Consider the following 11,495-nt stretch of genomic DNA (forward strand, 5'->3'; position numbering starts at 1 on the left):
CTCCAGTGACACCAGTGAGGAGCTGGCTTCCCAAGACAGCCCCAAAAGAGAGGACTCCACGGCACCCTCGTCTGCCTCCTCCTCCTCCTCCGACCCCATCCTGGACTTTGACATCTTGCTGGCCATGGCCAAAGAGAGGGCTCACCAGAAGCGCAGCAGCAAACGGGCCCCCCAGATGGACTGGAGCAAGAAAAATGAACTCTTCAGCAATCTCTGAACGCCCTGGCCACTCCTGCCTCCCTTCCTCCTATCCTCCCCCCCCCCCACCACACACACACCCCTGCCAGTTCCCCTTGAATCCACACACCAATCAGCACCAGCATCCTCCTCCTTGGCCATCTGATTTTTCTTACTGAACTGTTCACTTCCCTGTCTTAGGGAAGGTGAATGCTCTGTCCCACCCAATCACACATCCCCCCAGTGCCTCTCTCCCAGGCTGGCCACGGCTACCCTGCCTTGGGACATCACTGGGACCTGCTCTTGAGCCAGAATGGTGTGGGACCAGGCAGGTGATCATCTTCCTTCACGCCCTTGCACGGTGACCAAGGAACTCTGAGGCAGCCACAGCTTGCTGGGTGGGATGACCGCCATCCTGGCAGCTGTGGCCTGCACATTTTGGTTTTTTTTTTTATTTTTTTAAAGATTTATTCATTTTATTACAGCCAGATATACAGAGAGGAGGAGAGAATCAAGGAGGAAGATCTTCCATCCGATGATTCACTCCCCAAGTGAGCCGCAACCTGGAACCTCTTCCGGGTCTCCCACACGGGTGCAGGGTCCCAATGCATTGGGCAGTCCTCAACTGCTTTCCCAGGCCACAAGCAGGGAGCTGGATGGGAAGTGGAGCTGCTGGGATTAGAACCGGGGCCAATATGGGATCCCGGGGCGTTAGAGGCGAGGACTTTAGCCGCTAGGCCATGCCGCCGGGCCCTGCACATTTTATTTTTATTTGTTTGATTTTTTTTTTTTTAAGGAGTGCATGTCACAGTTTAGAGGGATGCGCCTTTCCTTGATTAATGGTGATTTTCCTGGTTGTTGTATCCAGGGCATAGCAGCAGTCTCAGCCTTAAAACTTTCATCCTTGTTCTTCTTCCCCCTGAAGGTCTCATGCATGGGGAGGGCTTGGCTAGCCCTGCCCAGCCCTGAGCCAGGGTCCTATTGTAAGGAAACTCCTTCAGAAATTAACTCGTTCCTACAAAAAAAAAAAAAAAAAAAAAAAAAAAAAAAAAAACAAAAAACAACCAACCAAACAAAAAAAAACCTCTCAGTTCAAATTGCTGCATTATCCTTGTGTACAAAATTAGGTGGTAGCCGCAGCGGGGGCCTGGGTCCTCTGCACGGACACACGGGTGTGCATCTTCACCAGGTGGTCCGTGAATTCCTGGAATGGAGACTTGGTGAACACAGTCTCCTTCCAGAGGTCGGGAGTCAGGTAGCTGTAGGTCTTGGAGATGGCATCAAAGGTGGCCTTGGCGAAGTTGCCTAGGGTGGCAGTGCACCCGCGGGTCGAGGTGTAGCAGTCATCAATACCAGCCATCATGAGCAGCTTCTTGGACACCGGTGCCTACATGATGCCGGTGCCAGGGGGCTCGGGAATGAGATGCAGCGGTACGGAGCCGCAGTGCCCCGTCACCTTGCAGAGCACCGTGTGGGGCTTGCCGATCGTGTTGCCCCAGTAGCCTCGGCGCACTGGCACGATGGACAGCTTAGCCAGGATGATGGCGCCCAGGATGGCCGTGGCCACCTGCTTGTTGCATTTGACACCCAGGCCCACGTGGCCGTTGTAGTGCCCGATGGCGACGAGGCCTTGAAGCGGGGGGCGCTGGCCAGCTGCTGCTGCACCGGCTTGATCTTCACCATCTCATCCTTGAGGGACGCGCCCAAGAAGAAGTCGATGATCTCAGACTCCTTGATGGGCAGGTAGAACAGGTAGATATCCTCCAGGGACTTGATTTTCATGTCCTTAACCAGGCGGCCCAGTTTGGTAACGGGGATTCACTTCTTGTCCTCGGCCTTGCCGCGCTCCGGAATTGAATTCAAGTTTGGGCTCTGTACATTCTACTTTTCTTTCCATGTACCAGAATCCTGATATAGAGAGAAGCTAGAACGTATTTTAACCACAAAACCTCAGCCTAAAATTCAAAATCTATAATTTTGTTAGCTCACTGCTTTTGGAAGAAAAACAAAACAAAAAGGCAATCTTTTTAGCGCCTTCTATGGAATCACAGAGAATTGCCCCGCCAAATGAAACTGGGGCCCACAACCGTGACATTCAGGCTGTTTCCTAACCACTCTCATGAAACACACACACACACACACACACACACACACACACACAAACACACAGTTCCTTTATTTCTTGAGAAAATTGCTAATGTTTTGTTTGGAAAATACTTCCCTGTCTTTCATATCCTAGAATACACGGACATGAAGATTATATGGTTGGATGAAACAGCATCAATATCAGAGAAAGTTGAGCTCAAATATGAACTCAAGGACAGGGTTTGGCCTAGTGACTGAGAAGCCAGTTAGGACTCCCACATCCCACATCAGAGTGCCTGGGTTTGGTAGTCAATTCAGTTCCTGACTTTAGCTTCTTGCTAATGCAGAAAGGAATTAGTAGTGATGGCTCCATAGACTGAGTTTCTGCCACCTTTGTAGGACACCTGGATTGCTGTTCCCAGCCTCCCAGTTTTGGTCCCAGCCCAATCCTAGCTGTTGTGGGTGTTTAGAGATTGAACCAGAGGATGGAAATGTTGTCGCTCTCTCTCTCTCTCTCTCTCTCTCTCTCTCTCTCTCTCTATATATATATATATATATATATATATATATATGAAAAAAACAAGCATTTGCTTAATCTCTCATTATGGTCTCAGGTGCAGACCATTATGCTCAGTGAACTAAGTCAAACCCCAAAGGACAAATACGTTTTCTCTGATAGAGGGCAACATTCATGCAAAATAGAAAATGGATATATATGTGAAAAGATATATATATTTCTACATATATATACATATATATTCACATAAATGAACTGTGTAATGGGGAATAGCATACTGGGAAGTAAAGATATGTTGTAGTATGCATCACTTTTCCTGAATAAAATGAAGATTCCCACTCAACAATATGATCATAGATTTTTTACCTTTTTCTATGTTTACAATGCTATGATACACCTAAATGGCAGAATGTTGAACTTGTAAATGTTGCTAAATTACTACACTACTGTAATAATATGGGGTGAAATGGAGAAATGGGAGGGAGGGGGAATCCATATACCTACAAAACTGTATTATGAAAAGTAATTTAAAAAAAAAGAAAAAAGTAAACGCATGTAATTTACAAGGCTACAATATAGTTTAAATAAGGTGATGAGCACAAACCACTTTGATACATACCTGGTACAAATAATCATTATTTACCCATTCCAAATAATAAGTGTAGTATATTTGTTTGGAGGGTTGAAGATTTCTTTTCATCTGAGCCTCATATTTATAATTTTCTTAGTGACTAGTGTTTATGTTTAGTTTTAAATATTCAAGAAGCAGAATGAGAGAGAGAGAGAGAAAGAGAGCACTCTTATTTGCTGGTTCCCTCTCCAAATACCCACAGCAGCTGGAGCTGGATCCTGACAGCCAGGAGCTAGAGTCAATCCAGGTCTGCTATACAGGTAACAGGAACCAATTGGTTTGAGCCATCACTGTTGTCTCCCAGGAACTGCATTAGCAGAGAGTTGGAGTCAGGAGTCAGAGCCAGCTATTGAAGCCAGGTCTTCTGTTGTGGGATGTGGGATCTTAACTAGTATCTTAGCTTAGGCCAAAAGTGCACTCTAAAATATTTGGTTAATCTTTTGTCTTCTATCATCTTCTGTGTTCTATTACATGTATGTGTTTATGTATAGATCTACATATATATGTCTATATTTATACATATGTCCATATGTATGTTTAATGATATATATATCTAAGATATGTATTTGATATATGCATATATACACATAATATATATGTATATATACAAACATTTGAACACAAAATAAATTTTCTGGAGTGCTTTTAGTACTGTGACATTTGTATTGCAAGCCCATATACAAAGAACTAAGTTAGTTTATGTGATATATCTTTCCACATGGAATCTGGGGGAAAATAGAAATCAGTGATACATGTATGTTTTCTGGATATTCACTGAAGAATACCCAGGAATAAACTTTTGTAAACTGAACCAACAGAATAACACAGTGTTGTCAGGGTAATGGCTGTAGGCAAGGTATGTGCTGTTTTCATGTGTATAGCTCGTCATGAAATTAAAAGAATGCATTTATCTGCCAGATACTCTTACCTCATTAAGACTCTAAGAGCTCAAATTTGGCAAGCTTCCTATTGAAAGGATTGGCAGGAGGAAAAGGCCTGAAGAATAATTTAGTATGCTTACTGAATACTAAAGTTTGTTGAAGGCATATGGTCCTAACGGTCAGCTAAGCATTTTTGCTGCATTTAATGATACCTGGAAGCCTTAGATAATGATTTTCAGACAGCCTACTCGTAAGCAGTGGCTGCCTAAGTGGTGCATTAGGATGACAAAGAGAGAAGGACACAGTTGTTGCCTAATGGAAAAAAATGATTCTTCCATTGACCGGACTAGGTGCTTGAAATGCCAACGTTATTAAGGTTGACGGCATAGAAGTGAATGCTGGAGAGAAACAAATTGCAGTGATGTATTTGTCAGGTTGATCAGTTGTTTAATGAGACTAGAAATGGAACTAATTGGAGGAATAGAAGAAGATTTGTCTATACCTGACTCAGGTAGCTTGAACAGACACTGTAGGAAGGTAGCTCTAGTTGCCAAGGGCACTGAGTTTGGGGGGCAGGGAGATGTGGGGCTCTCCAGGTAGGAGGCATAATCGGGACAGCATTTTAATTCTTTCAAGAGTTGGCCTTCTTGGTCCTGTCCAAAACTTGTCACTCTTTAAAAAAATCTCACTGCTCATTTGCCTGGTAGAAGTAGCATTACTAGACATCACAAAAATTAAAACAATCTCCACCTACCTTGTAAAGATCCTTTGAAGCAGTCACATATCATATAAAGATACTTCAAAATGTTTTGGGGAAAATGGCATTAAATAATAAGCTTAGGGGATCAGAGTTGTGGTGCAGTGGGTTAAACTGCTGCTTGTGAAGCTGGCATCTTAGGTGAGCACGGATTCAAGTCCTGGTTGCTCCACTTCGAAAACAGCTCCCTGATAACGTGCCTGGGAAAGCACTGCTAGACAGCCCAAGCGTTTGAGCCTCTGCAACCATGTGGCAGACCGAGATGGAGTTCACAGCTAAATTGGTAGCTGGGAAATTACTCCAGGTCTCTCACATGTGTGGGAAGGATCTATTTAATCTGACAGCCCAGGTTATGCATGAGCAGGAAGAAGGAATCAAGAGCAGAGCTGGGGCTCAAATCCAGGCACTCTAATATGGGACCCAGGAATCCTAACCAGTGTCAACCACTAAAAGAAATGCTTGCACACAGATCTTTAGTATGCATTCTCAATAACCCTCTGACCCACAAATTTCACTTCTAAGAACTTAATTATTTGTCAGCAGCCCTTTAGATTTGCATAGGTAATCTTTCTAGTATTATTTGTGACATGAAAAATTAGATATTCCTCAAAGGCTGTCAGTAGCAGACAATTAAAATACATTATTGTAAATGCAGGAGATGGACTGCCATTGATGAGAATTAGGTAAAAATTATCAAAGAAATGTTAAGTAGATAAAAATCTTGTTGTACCTGAAAACAAAGATATAAAGTATGTGTAGAAGATTTCTATATTTGCAAAAGATAAGTGTGCATGAACTTACTATTTGCGTATGAAAATATGAATATTTGAACAGATAAACTTGACCTAGATGACTTCTGAGAAGTAGAAATGTGGAAAAACAGCAGGAAGGGATTGTCTTTACTCAAATATTTCAACACTGAGTTTGTTTCAACAAGCATGCATTCTTTTGTAAAATGAAATTCTGAACATTAAAATCGCGTATTTTAAAGATTTGATTATTTGAAAAACAAAGAGAGAGAGAGAGAGAGGAAATAGTGGTACTGCTAAGCATACTTTCATTGTGTGTGTGTGTGTGTGTGTGTGTGTGTGTGTGTGGTGTTTATTTGTAATATTGCTTACATAGTTGCTTGCATAGTTGAGAGCGATGCATGCCCATGTGGGCCTCTAATTAGGGTGGGGAGGGTCAGCTATGCAGGAAGGTGGGTGAGACACACATTTCAGTCTTTTCCTTTTTTTTCCCTCCTGTTTCCACGGGGGAGCTAGGGCAGAGGGCCACTCCCTGCTGCCAAACTGCATCAGCAATTGGGAATGGGGGATGATCTTTTGATGATGCCAAAAGACCCTGATGTGAGGAGAAATGTTCAGAGAGTGTTACTTGCGTAGTTTTGATAGTTTGAAGACATTGATGGTTTCATTGCACCGAGACTGAAAAAAATCTCTGCGGTCTAATGGTTGACAAAGTCCACCTTAGTACATCCTCAGACTATGAAACATGCAGCAAAACTTGGTCAGCAGAATTGTCCAATCTGTTTTGCTTTCCATCCTCTGACAAGGCAGTTGATGTTCCCTGCTGGACTAGTTGAGCTGGCTGTCATGTCCCCTGTGTGCATCTGGACATGTTGTCTACTATCCAGCATTAGCAACTGAGGACACACGGTCCTGATACATGCACTCCAAGGTTAGATTACACATCCTGTAATTTCCCTTTAGCCAGGGTCTGAGTACAGTGGTCCAATCAGGGAGACCCCAAGAAACCTCATCTGGGGTGAACTCAGACTTGACTCGTGTGTGCCAGCCAGTATGCATGCTTTTATGGTCTGTCACCTGCACCTGCCAACGCACATCCTGGTGGATGCTGCTTCATCACTTCTTCCTCATCCCAGTATCTTACATGAACTCATGGGTGCTGCATCCCAGCCCAACCAGCCCACCACAGACCCAATCCCCTGATCAGCCCACACCCAGAGCCAGTTCATACATGTGTCAGTGGATGCTACAGTCAAAACTTGTCTAGCCTGCTCCAAACCCTGGCTCTTGCACTCACTAGCAGGGGAGTCCCCAGAGTTCCCCTACAAGGTCAGCTACCAGCCCCAGATCTTGCATGTGCTGTGGGGTGCTGCTGCTGTCCAGACTGCAGCCTAATGCAGGCTGGTGCAGCCCACACCCTATCCTGGCTCTCATACATGCATGCCCATGGGTACTAGGGCCTGGCCCAGCCTGGTCTGTCCCCATATCTGGCCCACACAATTGCTGAAGAGTGCTGCAGCCCTGCCTTGCCTGATCTGCCCCCAGACCTGGCTATTGTGCTCCCTAATGGGAACTACAACCAAGTAGGGAAGTTTCCCTACTAAGTCTGCTCCCAGACTCATATATGCCAGAGGGGACAGCGGCCCTGCTTGGCGGGTCTGCCCTCCATCCTGGCCCTTGCATGTGCCAGCAAATGCTGCAGCCTGGCCTCACCTTGTCTCTTTCCAGCCTCAACACATTTTAGTGTAAGATGGGTTCTTTTCAGGTGAGTTCTATTATCTAGCCTGGCTCAGCCAGTCCCACTTCCTGCTCTCTGCACAAACCCGTGGGTGCTGCAGTCCCACAGAAGCAATTCCACAGGTCCCCTACAGAAATTGTCCTCAGATTTGGTTCTCTCATGTTCTGGTGTGTTCTATGACCCACTCACCGTTCTGATACTCACCAGTGGATACTGCGGCCTAGCCCAGCCAGTCATGCTCCCAAGCCCCAGATTTTGTGAATGCCAGCAGGCGGCAGGAGATGTTACATAGTCCAAGTCTCCCAAGTGGGCAGGTGCCTTGACCAAACCTCTGGTTTCCTCCCTCTAAACCATTCGTTCTCAGCTCCCTTGCCTACATTCAAATGCAGTGGCCCAGTTCATGGAAGACCTCAAAAAACATTTCTTCCTTGTCAAACATGCCCTCAGCTGTTCACACTTCACTATTCCCAAATGCCTTCCCTGGTCAATGTGCAGCTTCCCTCCCCAGCTGGCATCTGGGCTACTGGCTGCTTTTCTCCCAGCAGTGTAACACTTGCCTGGGTATAAGGCAACCCCGGCAGTTGCCTATAGTTGTGTGTGTGTGTGTGGGGGGGGAGATTGATACTTTCTGATGAGCTATTCTTGTTACTTGAATTTTCCTCCATATGCAAGCCATCATGTTTTGATTGTTTTCAATGAATTTTTAATTCTGTTTACTTTACAGACATTTAGCTCTGATTTGTCTTGATGTAACTATCTTTTGTTCTGTTTAGACTCCATCCAGCTTCTTGAACCTTAGGTATATATCTTGTCAGATCTAGGCAGTTTTCAACCAATATTTGAGTACTTTTTCCACTCCACCATTTCTCTTTTCCTTCACAGAGTACAACACAAATGTGATGTGCTTTGCTATAATCTCCACAGATCCCTCGGGCTCTGTTCACCTTTTTCCAGTATATTTTGTCTTTGCTGTCGAGATTTGGTGATTCCTGTTTTTCCATTTTCTTATTTTCTGAAATATTTTCCTTTGTTCCCTACATTCTGCTGTTGAACCCATGCACCGAGGGTTTAGTTTTTTTTTTCCAATGTGGTAACTACCACTTAGTTCCTCGTGTCCTTTATCTCTTTGCTGAGACATTTTTCCCTTCTGTTTCAAGTACGTTCATAGTTTCTTTGTTGATATATTTTTCATCATGACTGCTTTCAAATTTTTGTCAGGTAATTCTAACATCTCTGTTTATCTTGGTGTTAGCATTTATTGTCTTTCTTTCCTGTGGCTAGTGACCTTTCTGGATCATGATATGATTTCTTTTAATTGAAACTGAGAGCATTCTGAAACTGAATCTTATTTAAACCTTTCGTTTCAGTGGACTCTTGACATCATTACAGCATGGGAAGAAAAGGTGACACGTTGTTAATACCCTGTGGAATCACAAATTCAACTTCCCACTCAGACTCTGTTGATACCCACCATAGTGTAATCTTTCTTACTAAGGTAGGGGTAAGGGTTGTAGCTTCCCTAATAGGCTTCCATGCATATTTCTTTTGCTGGTTACTGGAGTACCCCACTTCTGCTCCCCATGCGGCTTTCATTGATGTCAAAAAGGAGGTTCGGTCACCTCATTATTGCTAGGTGATGGTAAAACTTGAGTCTTCACTAACATTACTTGAAGTACACATTGAGGGTGTGGGTAGTTGATTTTGTCCATTTCTGTATGTGGTTTCCACTGACTCTTGTGGGAAAGAAGAGGTCATTACTGATCAACAGGAATGGAAGTGGTATCTCTCCATTCTACCTGCTCTGATACCATTCCAATGGGGTTTGGGATGCTCCAACCTGGTAAGTAGGACATGTAGGCTCTCCACGTGTCTTCTGTTGACAGGGATGAAGAAGGGTCTGCTGTTAAGCATATAGTGTTGGGCTTTAATAAAAAAAAAAAAGTTACTGTCTAAGAATTTTCTACCATGTAAGCTTCCCCATTCTTAACACTTAGTGACAGAGCATATACTTCTGTTGGGAATTTTTGGGGGGAAGGCTGGGTAGTGCTACAACCTTGGGCATGTGGACATTATTTCTCCAGCACTCATTCTAGGATACATAGGCAGAAAGAAAATCTAGAGAACTGAACAGGAAATTCCAGATGCGATATTCCGGCCCCCAGGAGGGGATGGGGGCTGCAGATTGCCCACAGAAGGGAGTTTGGGGATGAAATGGAGTGAGACCAGGTGAGGGCATGTTTGACAGGGGAGGAATAACTTCTGGAGTCTTCCACGGACCCAGCCACTGTACTTGCATGTACGCATGAGAGCAAAGATGGTGTGGTTTATAAGGAGGAAACCAGAGGGCATGCCTGGGTCAGGCCAAGGTATCCACCCATGTGGGATACCTGTGTTGGGCTGAATAGCATCACTTGCTGGTTGGTATATGCAAACGTTGGGCATGTCTGGCTGGGCTAGGCCACAGTACCTACCCGTGAGTGCTGGAGCCAGGGACGGTTCATGTAAGGATGAGTCACAGCACCCAACAGAATGCAAGAGAACCAGTTCTAGGGGGCAGAATCTATATGCAGATTTTTCTGGGCTTGCCTCTATGGGACTGTAGCACCAGCTGGCTTGTATTGGAGAGCTGGGGAGTGCTGATGGACTGACCCAGGCTGGGCCACTGAACTCATTTGACACTTGTGGGAGCCAGGGCTAGGAGAAGGCTGGTCTGGGCCAGGCTGTAGCACCCACCAAGACACACAAGGACTGGGACTAAGCTCAGACCATATCAAGCAGGGGTGCAGTACCTGACAGCATGCATGGTATCTGAGGATGGGAGCAGACATGGTAGGGGAACTTTGGGAACTCCCCTAGTAGGTTGTAGCTCCCACTGGGGAGCACAATAGCTAGGTCTGGGGGCAGATCAGGCAAGGCAAGGCTGCAGCACTCTTCAGCAATTGTGTGGGCCAGATATGGGAACAGACCAGGCTGGGCCAGGCCCTAGTACCCATGGTCATGCATGTATGAGAGCCAGGATAGGATGTGGGCTGCACCAGCCTGTGTTGGGCTGCAAAAACTGCCAGTGAGAGCTAAGACTGCAGGTGGGCCATGCCATGTAAGGTCAAAGCACCCACCAGCACTTGCAAGATCTGGGGCTGGGAACAGGCCTGGTAGGGGTGCTTTGGAGACTCCCTTGCTGGGCTGCTGCTTCCTCTGATGAGTGTGAGATTAGAATTTAGGTGGGCCAGGCTGGATTAAGCTGCTGTACCCATTGGCGTGCACAAGAGCCAAAATGGATGCGGGTCCTCCATCCAGGCTAGGCCACAGCAGTCATTGGCAAGCATTAGAACTGGGAACAATTCATCAGGCTGGAAGGCAATAACCCTTATCAGGTGCATGATTTGGGGATTGGAGTGGGCCTGGTAGGGGAACTGTGAGTACTCCCTGCCTCTGATGCAGCTCCCGCTGGTACCACGAGAATCAGGGCTAGGGTGGGATGGGCTGGGCAGACCAAGGTAGAAGCACACTTTAGCATGCATGTGGACCAGGCCTACAGCTGGTTCAGCCTGAGCTATGCTGCAGCACCTGTGCATATGCATCAGAGCCAGATGGGGTGCAGGACATACAAAGTGAGGCCACAGCACATCTGGCACACATAGGGCCAGGTAAGGGTTATTGGGGGTTGCCCTGACTAGACTGAGGCACCCACTTGTGTACATGAAAGTTGGGCCTGTGGTGGGCTGGGCTAAACTGGGCTGGGCTAAGCTGTAGCACCATCAGTTCATGTAAGAGAGGAGGCTGGGAGTGAAATGGACCAGGCAGCTGCATCCACCATTATGCTCAGGTATTGGTGCAGGTGATGGACCAAACCTGACCCTGTGTTGTCTGGCACACACAAAAGCAAGTATGAGGTTACCCCAGGCAAGGTTTCTTGGGGGACTCTGCAACTAGATGGCTGGACTCAAAGCCAAGCCACAA

General features: G+C 45.9%; 1 pseudogene; it reads right to left on the minus strand.

Annotated features, from left to right (window-relative positions):
• Positions 1-1,268: 1,268 nt before the first annotated feature.
• On the minus strand, positions 1,269-7,772 carry LOC101530309 (small ribosomal subunit protein uS5-like; annotated as a pseudogene).
• Positions 7,773-11,495: the final 3,723 nt, after the last annotated feature.

This window comes from Ochotona princeps, chromosome X (assembly GCF_030435755.1).
Source record: "Ochotona princeps isolate mOchPri1 chromosome X, mOchPri1.hap1, whole genome shotgun sequence".
Lineage (NCBI taxonomy): Eukaryota > Metazoa > Chordata > Mammalia > Lagomorpha > Ochotonidae > Ochotona > Ochotona princeps.